Source organism: Scyliorhinus canicula, chromosome 13, assembly GCF_902713615.1.
Source record: "Scyliorhinus canicula chromosome 13, sScyCan1.1, whole genome shotgun sequence".
Taxonomy (NCBI): Eukaryota; Metazoa; Chordata; class Chondrichthyes; order Carcharhiniformes; family Scyliorhinidae; genus Scyliorhinus; species Scyliorhinus canicula.
Window position 1 is genome coordinate 89,199,303 of NC_052158.1, and position 14,192 is coordinate 89,213,494.

A 14,192-nucleotide genomic window follows, 5' to 3' on the forward strand; every position below is an offset into this window, starting at 1 on the left:
AACATGCATATCTTGGTCTGTGGGAGGAAACCAGAGCACCCAGAGGAAACTCATGCAAACAAGGGGAGAAAGTGCAAACTCCACACAGACAGTCTCCCAAGGCCAGAATTGAACCTGGATCCCGGGTGCCGTGAGGCAGTGGTGCTAGCCAGTGTGTTGGATATTAAACGGTCACCCGGTTGGGGTAAACAATCTTAAACAGGGAAACGTGAACTTAGGCACTGGAGAACAAGAGAAGCCAGTCAGATGGCATAGCAAGAGAAGGGCAGACATTACGGTTAAAAATGTGTACAAAGTTTGTACAATGACAGAGTTTCCAGCAGGTGGTGGATCTGTTTAAAAATGTTGTGTGCGATAGTAAAGTATTTCCAGGTGGACAGGATAAAATGGGAAAAGATATTAAAATTTTATGAGATACAGGTGCAAATCAATCCCTAATGCTGTGGGATAAAGGTATTTGTTCTGCAGAATGAATATTGAAGGAAAAGGTTCTGGTCAGCAGCATTCACGGGGGGACAAAATAAATTCCTTGAGTAAAATAAGCTTACATAATAGCTTGAAGGAAGGGGAAGTAATAATAGGTGTGGTAAACACCTCATCCATTGCAGGCATTCAATTAATTCTTGGGAATGATAGAGCAGGATCTCAGATGATGGTGACATCTACTGTCTGAACAGCCGATAGAGAATTCCTGTCACAGAGAAATTACAAACAGACCATCCTGAGGTATTTCTGGATTGCGTGGTGACGCGATCACAGGCTCATAAGTTAAGTCAAAAAGAGTGTGGAGTTGTGAGCTCGGGGTGAGACCAGTGAGACCAGGTTATCTGATACCAGCTTTGGCAAGCTAAATGAGAATGAGACAGACACAGAGAACAAGACCAATGTGTTCCATTCATAGATGTTGATTGAATGGCAGCAGAGTGACACAAAATTAAATCAACACTATTCGGCAATGTATTCAGCATTGGAAACCTAATACATCTCTAAGTGTTATCGTGTGCAAGAGATCATATTATTGAGAAAATAACGACCACCATACGTTAGTGCGGAGGACAAACGGGCAGAAGTACACCAAATTATGTTACTTTCCGAGTATAGGAAAGAGATTCTGAGGATAGCTTACAAGATTCCATTAGGGGGACACTGTAGCATAAAGAAAATCCAAGCCAAAATCCAAAGTCAGTTTTATTGTTCTGGACCATACAAATATGTTTGTTGACCCTGTCCACTCTGACAGGTAATAGGGAAACTGGAAGCAGAATCAAGCCAGCACCTCTGATCCCTATCCCAACATTTGAAGAACCTTTTACCAGGGTCGTAATCAACTGTGTAGGGCCTTTGTCGAGAACAAGAAGTGTGAATCAATATTTTCTAACTATCATGCATATATCCACCCGACATACTCTTAAAAACCATTACCGCTAAGAGAGTAGTAGAAGAGATAAGCAACTTCTTTACCAGATACGGGTTTGGGGTGGAGGTGTGGGCTTAAGTGGGGTGCTCTTTCCAAGGGCCGGTGCAGACTCGATGGGCCGAATGGCCTCCTTCTGCACTGTAAATTCTATGTCTATGCCTAAAAGGCTTACCAAGGAGGTACAATCAGACCAAGGGTCAAATTTTATGACAGGACTGTTCAAGAAGATCATGAATAGCTTGTTTTCTGTGAATCATGCACAAGGACACCCATGTCCCTCTGCATCGGAGCACCCCAAAGTCTCACCCCATTTAGATAATAAGTTGCCTTTCATTTTTTCGACCTAAATGCATGATCTCATACTTATCCACATTAAATTCCATCTGCCAAATTTTGTCCCACTCTCCTAACCTATCTATATCCATTTGTAAGGTTCTTATTTCCTCATTGCAATTTACTGTCCCATCTATTTTTGTGTCATCTGAGAATTTGGCTATAGAACCTTCTATCCCTGTATCCAAGTCATTAAAACAGATTGTAAATAGCTAGGGCCCAAGGATCGAACCCTGTGGCACCCCACTATCTTGCTATCCAGAAAAAGACCCATTTATCCCGACTCTCTGTCTCCTGTCCGTCAGCCAGTCTTCTCTCCAAGCCAATAAATTGCCCCTAATCCCATGTGACTCACCTTGTGAATTAACCTTCTGTGCTGCACCTTATCAGACGCCTTCTGGAAGTCCAGATATACTACATCTACAGGATGCCCATTATCCACTTTGCTTGTTACATCTATGAAGAACTCAAGCAAATTAATCAAACATGATTTGCCCTTTGTAAAACCATGCTGACTCTGATGGATAGCGCTTTGGCTTTCCAAATGTCCTGATATTACATCCTTGATAATTGATTCTAACAATTTTCCAACAACAGATGTTAAATTAACTGCTCTATAATTTCCCACATTTTGCCTCCATCCCTTTTGAATAAGGGCTCGTTAGCAGTTTTCCAATCTACTGGAACCTTTCCCATGTCCAGGGAATTTTGGAATATTATAATCAATGAACCACTATCTCTGCTGCCACTTCCTTTAACACCCTAGGATGTAGGCCATCAGGCTCTGGGGACTTGTCTGCCCTCAATCCCCAAAGCTTGTTGAGTACGGTTTCCCTATTGATGCTGATTGTTCCAAGTTCCACCCTTTCTATTGCCTCTGAATTGCCCGTTCTTATAGGAAAGATACCGGTGTTCTCTCTTGAAGAACTGAATTTAGACTGGAAATCATGGTGGAGGAGAGATTTTTTAGATTTTCTTGCTTCATCGGTTGTTTGCAATCCATGGCAACCTTTTCTTCTGCACATTTTCTTCTCAAGTTCATCAATCACCACGTCGTAGGTAAATTCTTACAAGAATACATTTTCAATTGTCAGTATTTCTGAACTTGTCAAATATTCTTGACTCATCGTGCTTTGCAGAGAATTTTTCATTCCTTTGAATACAGAGAAAGACCATTCACCAGAAGCATTTGTGATGGGTATTGCTAAAAAGATCTTCAGAATGGTTTCCACATTTGGAAAGATTGCCTGCAAACCATCCGGTACAAGTCTGTACAAATCAGCTGGTGATCCCAAAGCACAGAGCTTATCATTATCAATGAAATGAATGAATTGTTTCACCGTCTTCAAAAAGGGATTGTAAATATATTTTAGAACAAAGGGTACATGCTACATATACCGTTTCTGTGTTTTGTGTTTCATATACTTAATGGTCTTGGATTGCTGTAGTCCTCTTTGTGTGTATTTGTCTTTAATGCACTAAATGGTCTTTAATAATTGTTACATGATAACTGGGCTGGTTATTCTCACTGGGATTTCACTTGACTCCTCACATCATTCCAAAAACATATCCCCACCAACCGGTGTTTCAAGTTGGGATACCCTCGCATATACCATTAGTGTGGTTCATGACACTACATATGTGGAACTGTGCTGGCACTGAAATTCACACACAACATTTCTCAATTATGCTGTAGGCAGAATGTCTTTTCGGACTGAAGGCTGCATCCTGTTAGTGGAGAGTACCACTCATGTGAAATGGCTTCCTTAACCAGTTTGTTAAATTTTTGAGACACTTTGCTTTTCTAAGGTAATTTGAGGTCGAGCAGACATTTTCAGGTCAAAAAGTGACAGCTTTTCACCATTTGTGAGTTTTTGTGATACATAGTGAACAATGATCTGATGAAGGTGGTTTTGATGTGCCCTATTTCTGCATTAAACTTGCAACGTAAGAAAATAGCTTGGGCCCTATTAACAAGATTGCTGATGCAGCTGATTTTCTATCACATGGACTATATGAATCTCAACATGTATGTTGACTGGTGAAGCTAGGCTTACAGTAAATAGTAAATCAGCAGATCTGTTGGCCGACATGTCGAGAAAGGGAATGTGTGAGACTACTCCATCACAAAAGTGAATCTGACTGCAGGATGGAGCATATTACAATTGAATAATATCATGCATGAATTTCAATGCCAGAGAAAACTAGGTACATAAACCCTATGAGCCAATGATTGGCTAATCAAAACAAACAGCATGTTCCTTCAGTTGCTCGTAATAGACAGAGTACAGTCTATACTCAACCAGCCTGCATTTGCAAAACCCAAATCAAAATGTTTACAGTCAGATGTGATTCCATAATTGGCCAGCATTTCCTTAAAAATCCAGAGTGTGTTGATAGCTACAGTAAGAACTAATTTAAGATAACCAGTCACTTACACTTGCTATAAATGACATACCTTCATATGCAGTGACCCGTTCTCTGCAATCAAAAGGAATATGTTCAAGCTTCATGTCTTTTTAATAAATTACCCAGGCACTGGGGAGCCAGCACTTCCCCATTACTTTCTCCATGGACGTGCCTCACCCAATCAGTGCTGACATGCCAACCAATCAACACCTTTGTCTCACTGTAAAAACTGGTGTGATCATTTGAAATTTGGCATCCTTGCATTTGTCCTGATGCGTGCAACAAGAAAAGGTTCTGTAACACATCTCTTTTCAGCAATATTTAAGTAATTTGTAATTTCAATTCTCTGCTAATTTAACACGATAGAAACAAAGATGCCGTACAAGCGTTCCATCACCAATGCAACCATATATGGAGAAAACCAAAAGGTAAGATTGCTGAATATCAGCCAGTAACGTTATATTTGAGTGAATTTGGCAATATTCCCAGCATTTCTATTCCTGAGGACTTATTGTTCAAAGAAAAATTCTGAAGTGGAATTTGGTTTAAAAAAATACAGCATTAAGTCTCATCTCGGGATTCCTGAATATGCAGTGAGAGATTCATAGGTTTCAAACAAGTTTGTTAATGGTGTTACTATCAAAATTAATTCTACAACAATTGTTCAGAAACAAAATTCTGATAGATGGCAACAAGAAGGTTGGTAAAGTACTATTACAATTAAGTATTTATTTGGCAGTCCTGTGTTTCAGATCCAGGTTGTTTTTATTGTGGTAACTTTTACTTCCAAATAAGATGTACACAAATTGCTTTCAGATTTCAACTTCTTGGGCCAATCAACAGGAGTATAAATGTTGGGTGGAATATGAAACTTAGCTATATAGACTGTCTTGTTCACCTGAATAAGGAAACAAGCTAGGTAGACTATCTGCCTCTTTCCATTAAGCACTGGAGAGTTCTCCCCATTGTCCTTATCAATATTTATCCCTCACCAAACATCAATAAAAAGAAAATTGTGGTCATTGCATTGTTGTTTGTCCTGTCCAAAGCTGGGGGATTACTGAAAGGAGGTGTTTCGGGTAATCTCTAAAGTGGCGTACGTGAAACTGGACCCGGGCCCTCAGGAGGCCATATTCGGGGTGTTGGGCAGCTGGGGTTGGAAATGGGCACGGAGGCAGATGTTGATCACCCGAAGGTGGATCCTGTTAGGGTGGAGATCAACCTCTTCATCCTGTGCACTGGCGTGGCAGGGGGACCTGCTGGAATTATTGACGCTTGAAAAGGTCAAATTTGAATTGAGGGGAAGGTTGGAGGGGTTCTACAATTCACACCTCTTTTCTACACCTCCTTTCAGTAATCCCCCAGCTTTGGACAGGACAAACAACAATGCAATGACCACAATTTTCTTTTTATTGATGTTTGGTGAGGGATAAATATTGATAAGGACAATGGGGAGAACTCTCCAGTGCTTAATGGAAAGAGCGTTATTCATTATGTCCTTTCGAGAATTGGATCACATCGAACATTAGGGAGAGGTGGCTGGGAGGGTTGGGGGGAGGGGGACTGTATGTGTTAATGGTGATTATGGGTGATTCCTGATTCCCTTTTGTCATTTGTTTATGTTAATATGTGGGCCAATGTCTGGAGTTTGGTGGGAAGATGGGATTGTTGTTATTGATATGGGGATTGACATTATATTGATACTGATTTTTGTTTATTGTTGGGTGTAAATGTGGGAGAAAAATGTGAAAAAGGAGGAGAATAAAAATATTTTTTTTAAATTACATTGTTGTTTGTTGGATCCTGCAATGCAGAAATTGTCTGCAATGTTCCCTATTTTTCAAAGGCGACTACACTTCAAAAGCACTTCATGTTGTGTGAAGTGTTTTGGAGATCCTGGGCTCAGGAGGCTTCATGTGTCCTGAAGGCCCATGTTTGTAGGAAGTACTCCAGCTCCTCAAGCTCACACTGAGGGATTCTGAGCTTGATGAGCGACTAGCTTCACATCAGGTTGCTGAGTGGTTCCTGGATTGCAGGTCCCAGGAAGAGACCCAAATGCAATGTTACTTCCCTGATGCCAGCTGGGGGATATCACAAAGACAGTGCAAAATATTCTGGGGGGGAAGAGCCAGAAGTCTGACCCATGGTCAAACAACCGATTTAGGGAGAAAGGTGTTGAGGTCCTGCGGTCAGAGTTAAAGAGCTATGGGGGAAATTAAAAAGCAGCACCTCAAAGGTAGTAACCAGTGGATCACTCCCAGTACTACAAGCTGCTGAGAGTAAAATCTAAAGGATGTAGCATGTTAATGCATGGCTAGAGAATGGTGCAAGAGGGAAGGCTTCCGATTCCTGGGACGTTGGGACCAGTTCTGTGGTAAGAGGGACCTTTAAAGATGGTTGGATTGCCTTCGGACAGAGATGGGACCAATACCCTTACAGGCAGGTTAATTACTACTGTGGGGAAATTTAACAATTCGACAAGTGGTTGGGCACCTAGATGCAGTAATATAAAGTCGGAACAGGTTAATAAAACTGAGAGAGGCAGTTGGAGTTCGAAATAATTCAGAGCTAAATGGGATCATAGAATTACAAAGATGTCACCCGAAGGCGGATCCTGTTGGGGTGGAGGTCAATTTCTCCACCCTGTACCCTGGCCTGGTGGGGGGATCTGTTGGAGTTTTTAACACTCGAGAAGGTGAAGTTTGAATTGAGGAGAAGGATGGAAGCGTTCTGCAATTCATCGGGTTGTTTAATCTGCACTTTCAAAAATTGGATGGCATTGAACATTACGGGGGATGGTTGGCCTGTGTATGTTGTTGGTGACTATGTATGGGTGGATGGTGGATTCCTGAATCCTTTTCTTTGATATTTGTATTTAAAATGTTGAGAGTTGTTTGGGGGTTGGTGGGAGGAAGGAATTGTTGGCCAGGGGATTGACATTGTATTTGTTACCGTTGATTGTTTGTTGGTGGGTGTAAATTTGGATGCAAATGTGAAAAAGGAGGAGAATAAATATAATTTTTAAAAAAGAAATACAAAGAGGTCTAATTTATGTTTGGAGTGCATGTGTGAAAATGGACATTGTGTAATTAATCAGGTCGATAAGCTGTAGGTATAAATATCCACGTGGAAATATGACGTCTTGTCCATAACTGAGAACAAATGGGGAGGATTTGATATTTATAGACCGGAATTTTCCAGACACCCGAGGTGGGTTTCCCTGCAGAGGGGCAGGCAAGTTGTTGAAATCTCCCTTCACATCGGCGGGACTGGAAGATACTATCAATTTAAGGGGTTGGAAAATTCTATGTGTGGAGCCAGAGGAAATGGGCGAGGTATAAATGAATAATTTGCATCAGTATTCACCAAAGAGAAGGAATTGGTGGATGTTGAGTCTGGAGAAGGGTGTGTAGATAGCCTGGATCACACTGAGATCCAAAAAGACGAGGTGTTGGGCGTCTTGAAAAATATTAAGGTTGATAAGTCCCCAGGGCCTGATGGGGTCTACCCCAGAATATTGAAGGAGGCTAGAGAGGAAATTGCTGAGGAAATTCTGAGACAGAAATCTTTGAATCCGCAGTGTCTTCAGGTGATGTCCGGGAGGACTGGAGAATAGCCAATGTTTAAGAAGGGTAGCAAGGATAATCCAGGGAACTACAGGCTAGTGAGTCTTACGTCAGTGGTAGGGAAATTACTGGAGAGAATTCTTCGAGACATGATCTACTCCCATTTGGAAGCAAATGGACGTATTAGCGAGAGGCAGCACAGTTTTGTGAAGGGGAGGTCGTGTCTCACTAACTTCATAGAGTTTTTCGAGGTGGTCACAAAGATGATTGATGCAGGTAGGACAGTGGATGTTGTCTATAAGGGCTTCAGTAAAAAAATAAAAAATACAAATCGCTTATTGTCACGAGTAGGCTTCAATGAAGTTACTGTGAAAGCCCCTAGTCACCACATTCCGGCGCCTGTCCAGGGAGGCTGGTACGGGAATCGAACCATGCTGCTGGCCTGCTTGGTCTGCTTTAAAAGCCAGCGATTTAGCTGAGTGAGCTAACCCAGCCCCTGGTGAGCTAAACCAGCCTTTGACAACATTCCTCATGGCAGACTGGTACAAAAGGTGAGGTCACATGGGATCAGGGGTGAGCTGGCAAGATGGACACGGAACTGGCTAGGTCATAGAAGGCAGACAGTAGCAATGGAAGGGTGCTTTTCTGATTGGAGGGCTGTGACTAGTGGTGTTCCGCAGGGATCAGTGCTGGGACCTTTGCTGTTCGTAGTATATGTAAATGATTTGGAGGAAAATGTAATTGGTCTGATTAGTAAGTTTGCAGACGACACAAAGTTTGGTGGAATTGCAGATAGCGATGAGGACTGTCAGAGGATACAGCAGGATTTAGATTGTTTGGTGACTTGGGCGGAGAGATGGCAGATGGAGTTTAATCCAGCCAAATGTGAGGTAATGCATTTTGGAAGGTCTAATGCAAGTAGGGAATATACAGTGAACGGTAGAACCCTCAAGATTATTGACAGTCAGAGAGATCAAGGTGTACAGGTCCACAGGTCACTGAAAGGGGCAACACAGGTGGAGAAGGTAGTCAAGAAGGCATACGGCATGCTTGCCTTCATTGGCCGGGGCATTGAGCATAAAAATTGGCAAGTCATGTTGCTGCTGTATAGAACCTTAGTCAGGCCACACTCGGAGTATAGTGTTCAATTCTGGCCGTCACACTACCAGAAGGATGTGGAGGCTTTAGAGAGGGTGAAGAAGAGATTTACCAGGATGTTGCCTGGTATGGAGGGCATTAGCTATGAGGATAGGTTGAATAAACCCGGTTTGTTCTCACTGGAACGACGGAGGTTGAGGGGCGACCTGATAGAGATCTACAAAATTATGAGGGGCATAGACAGAGTGGATAGTCAGGCTTTTTCCCAGGGGAGAGGGGTCAATTACTAGGGGGCATAGGTTTGAGGTGTGAGGGGCAAGGTTTAGAGGAGATGTATGAGGCAAGTTTCTTATACAGAGGGTAGTGGGTGCCTGGAACCCGCTGCCGGAGGAGGTGGTGGAAGCAGGGACTATAGTGACGTTTAAGGGGCATGTTAACAAATACATGAATAGGATGGGAATAGAGCTGTGTTCTTCAAAGTCGGGGGCGTGACCCGTGGGTGTCGGGAAGGTCGTGGAGCCATTGTCCGCGGCGCTCCCGATTGCGGAAATCCCCACGCAACAGCCGACTTTTCATAACGCCGGCTGCAAGCGGCCACGAACGTTAAAAAAAAATGCGGCCACATTGCATATGCGCGCATGATGATCGGCGCGCATGTGCAGTGCGGCCGCTATTTTTTTAAATGGTTGCAGCTTTTTATTTTACAAGTTCTGTAGTGGTTTTTATTTATTTATTGATTATTTTTTTATTCATTTTAATCATTTAATTTTTTTTACAAGTTCGGGGGGTGTTTTATTCATTTTTTTCATTTATTTTATTCATTTTATTTTTTTTACAAGTTCGGTGGGAGGGGGTTTTATTCAATTTTTCTCATTTATTTTATTCATTTTATTTTTTTTTACAAGTTCGGGGGGGGTTTTATTTGATAAAATTATACAGGAAAGAAATTCAGAACTTTGGACAGAGATGGAGACTCCATACTTTCCGACACCGGAAAGCTTCACCTTCATCCAACAGGTTCCATTGGAGGAGCGTGCACGAGGGCCAAAGGGACCCAAAACCATTTCCTCCATCTTTGTCAGCAGCAAACATAGAACATAGAACATAGAACAGTACAGCACAGAACAGGCCCTTTGGCCCTTGATGTTGTGCCGAGCCATGATTACCCTACTCAAACCCACGTATCCACCCTATACCCGTAACCCAACAAATCCCCCCCCCCCTAACCTTACTTTTTAGGACACTACGGGCAATTTAGCATGGCCAATCCACCTAACCCGCACATCTTTGGACTGTGGGAGGAAACCGGAGCACCCGGAGGAAACCCACGCACACACGGGGAGGACGTGCAGACTCCACACAGACAGTGACCCAGCCGGGAATCAAACCTGGGACCCTGGAGCTGTGAAGCATTTATGCTAACCACCATGCTACCATGCTGCCCTTCTAAGGTAAGAGAAAATGGTGAGTCGCGTAGGTCAGCCGGCGTGGGTCGCAAAGGTCGGCCGACGTGGGTTACGAAGGTCGGCCGGGTTGGGTCCCAAAGGTTGGCCGGTTGGTAAAAATGGGTCACCAGAAAAAAAGTTTGAAGAACACTTCAATAGAGGGATATGGACCCTGGAAGTGTAGAAGAGTTTAGTTTAGATGGGCAGCATGGCCAGCGCAGACTTGGAAGGCCGAAGGGCCTGTTCCTCTGCTGTACTTTTCTTTGTTCTTTGTTATTCCAGGGATCATTCTTGTGAACTTCCTCCGGACTCTCTCCAAGCCCAGCAAACGGGGCCCAAAACTGCTCACAATATTCAAAATGGGGTCTGACCAGAGCCTTATACAGCCTCATCCCTGCTCTTGTATTATAACCCTCTTGGCCTGAATGTTAACATTGCATTTGCTTTCCTGCCAACTGAACCTGCATGTTTACCTTAAGAGGATCCTGAACTAGGACTCCAATGTCCCTTTATGTTTCTGAATTCCGGAGCTTTTTCCCATTTAGAAAAAAGTCTATGCTTTTATTCTTCCTACCAAAGTGCATAACCTCACACTTGTATTCCATCTGCCACTCCTTTGCCCACTCTCCTAACCTGTTCAGGTCTTTCTGCAGCCTCCTTGCTTCCTAAAGACAACTTGTCCCTCCATATATTTTTGTCTCTTCTGCAAACGTAGCAATAATGCCCTCAGTTCCTTCTTCCAGATCATTAATTTATATCGTGAATAGCTGTGGTCCCAACACAGATTCCTGTGGAATACCACAAGCCAATGGCTGCCATCCTAAGAAGGATATATTTGTCCCCACTCTCTGTCTTCTGCCAGTCAGCTAATCTCCTATCCATGCCAGTACCTTGCCCCTAACACCATGGCTTTTACTTATTTAGCAGCTTCCTGTATGCCACCTTGCAAAAAGCCTTCTTGAAATCCAAATAGATCTCGTCCACTGAGTCTCCTTTGTCTAACTTCCTCATCATCTCCTCAAGGAATTCTAACGGATTGGGCAGGCATGAACTCCCCTTGACGAATCCATGATGACTCAGACCTATTTTACCATGCACTTCCAAGTACACTGCAATCTCAGCTTTAATAATAGACTCTAAAATCTTACCAATGACCAGTCAGGCTAACCGGCCGATAATTTCCTGTCTTCTGCCTCCCTCCCATCTTAAACAGGGGTGTTGCATTAACTATTTTCCAATCCTCTGCGATCTCCCTGCCTCCAGTGATTCCTGAAAGATCACCACCAATGCCTTCACAATCTCCTCAGCTATCTCCTTCAGAACCCTGGGGTGGAGCCCATCTGCTCCGGGTAATTTAGTCACCTTCAGACTTTTCAGTTTCTCCAGGACCTTCTCCTCACTTCACCCACCTCTGCCCCCTGACTCTCTTAAAGTTCTGGTATGCCACTGGTGTCTTCAACTGAGAAAACTGATGCAAATTACCTATTCGATTCTTCTGCCGTTTCTTTGTTCTCTATTACTGCTTCTCCAGACACATTTTCCAATGGTCCAATGTCCATTCTTGCCTCTCTCTTCCCTTTTATGTATTGAAAAAAAACTCTTTCAATTTTCTTTTATATTACTCGCTAGCTTACATTCATATTTCATCTTCTCCCCCCTTATTGCTTTTTTAGTTGTCCTCTGCTCGCTTTTAAAGGCTTCCCAATCCCACTAATCCTCGCCACGTTATAAAGCTTTTTCCTTTGCTTTTATGCTGTCCTTGTTCTCCCCTTAGCATGTTTCCTCCTCCTTGGGGTGAATTTCTGTTTTGCCCCCAAATAACCCAAAAAAGCTCCTGCCATTGCTGTTCCACTGTAAAGAAGACTGTCTTCCCTGCTAGGCTCCCCTTCCAATTAACTCTGGCCAGCTCCTCCCTTATGTCTTTGTCGTTACCGTTATTCAATTGTAAAACCATTACATCTGATTCCAGCTTCTCCCTCTCAAACTGCAGGATGAATTCTATCATATTCTGATCACTGCCCATTAAGGGTTTAAACAAATCCATAATTGCTTGTTCCCTAGTAGGCTCTACTACAATCTACTCCAAAAGAAATCTCGTAGACATTCCACAAATTACTTTTCTTGGGGTCCACTACCAAGCTGATTTTCCCAGTCCACCTGCATATTGAAGTCCCCTGTAATTATTGTAATATTGCCTTTCTTACATAACTTTTCTGTCTCCTATCTATTTTCTGCCCCACATCCTGACTACTGCTCGGGGGCCTGTACATAACTCCCATCTGGGTCCTGTTCCTTTTCGCAATTCTTCGACTCCACCCACATAGATGCTATGCCTTCCGACCCTATAATGTTTCTTGCTATCAATTTAAGTTCCTTTCTTACTAACAATGCCACCCCACCTCCTCTGCCAATCTGTCTGTCCTTTTGATAGGACACATATCCTCAGATATTTAGATCCCAGCTCTTGCAGCCATGTCTCTGTGATGCCCACAACAATGTGCGCAACAAGCTCATTTAACCTGTTTTGTATACTGCACACAGTCCTCAGTCCTGCGTTGCCCTTCCCCCTTCTCATAATTGTCCCCATTTTTGCTGCGCCTGAAGTTGGATTCCTGCTTCTCTCTGTACTTTCTGTTCTATTACGTCTTCTGGAAACTTTACTAACCTCTCCTTAGCCCTCGGCCCCTTTAACTCATTTAAAATCCTCCTCATTAACCTGCACTCTAACCTCCTCCTTCTCCGGCCCGGGGAGGATTCACCATGTTTGCGCAAAACGGCTTCGCTCTGCTCTTTGAGCCCCATGGGACCAAGTCTGAAACATGGCAACTCTGAAGAACATCACCAGACGCTTGAAATCTATCAAAGACATCCAAAAGATTACCCAATCCATGAAAATGATGGCTGCAGCAAAATATGCAAGAGCGGAGAGAGAACTGAAGCTCGCAAGGGTTTCTGGAACAGGAGCTCTTGCTCTTTATGACAAATGCAGAAATTCAAGCTCCTCAAGACCAAGACAGGGTCCCAGACCGTGGTCTCTGTGGCGGTATCCATAGTAGTATTGCTAAGAATATAAGAAATCAAATAGTGGAATTGACTGCTGCAGGAAAAAGAGGTTAATATTGCTACTATTGAGGAGAAGCTGAGAGCACTACTGTGTAAAAACTATGGAAGACATATGCTGGTGCTGTTTAAGGAAATTGGCTGGAAACCCCCAACATTTGGTGATGCCTCAATTATTGCCTCTGAGCCCTGGCTTTGAATTTGATAACGGTGCTGTTATATTCAACAGATTTCAGTCCACGATTTCCTATAAGACTGAGGAGAAACCAATCTTCTCTTAAGACTCACTTACAAATTCTGAGAACATTAGTATTTATGACGACATTGATGCTGATGTTCTGCGAAACCAGCAGGAGTTCTCTCTGGCAAACATCATTTATTTGAGCTTAAAGGAATCCACTACAAGCGAGCAGAGTGCTAGGGTGCCGGCTATGGAAAGCGCCAGCAAGAATGCTTCTGACATTATTGACAAGCTGACATTGATATTCAATCGCAGCCGCCAAGCTGTCATTATCAAGGAGCTGATTGAGATTATCTCCAGTGCTGCAGCTCTGTAAAGATGATGTTTCAGAAAGATGCCAATGGAAATAAATAAAAACTTGTTTCTGTTCGAAGATGATGGACTGTATTTCACTTAAATTCATAGGATCTCCTGCAGTTTGTAAATTATAATACTGTTATGGGCCAGGGTTTAGAGAACCCCAAGGTGTATCATGGAGTTCACCTGACCCACAACTTTTAATAGATTGTGGTATGGGGCGCGCACGTCCCACTCTACAGGTGTGGTGCAGCCGAAATGGAAAAGTATTTTTTAAAGCAAAACAATGTTTATTCTATGAACTCAAGTTAACCTTTTTAAAACAT

At 43.0% G+C, this 14,192-nt stretch overlaps 1 pseudogene; it reads left to right on the forward strand.

The window, feature by feature from the left end:
- Positions 1-13,081: 13,081 nt before the first annotated feature.
- Positions 13,082-13,885, forward strand: LOC119976407 (annotated as a pseudogene).
- The last annotated feature ends 307 nt before the right edge of the window (positions 13,886-14,192 follow it).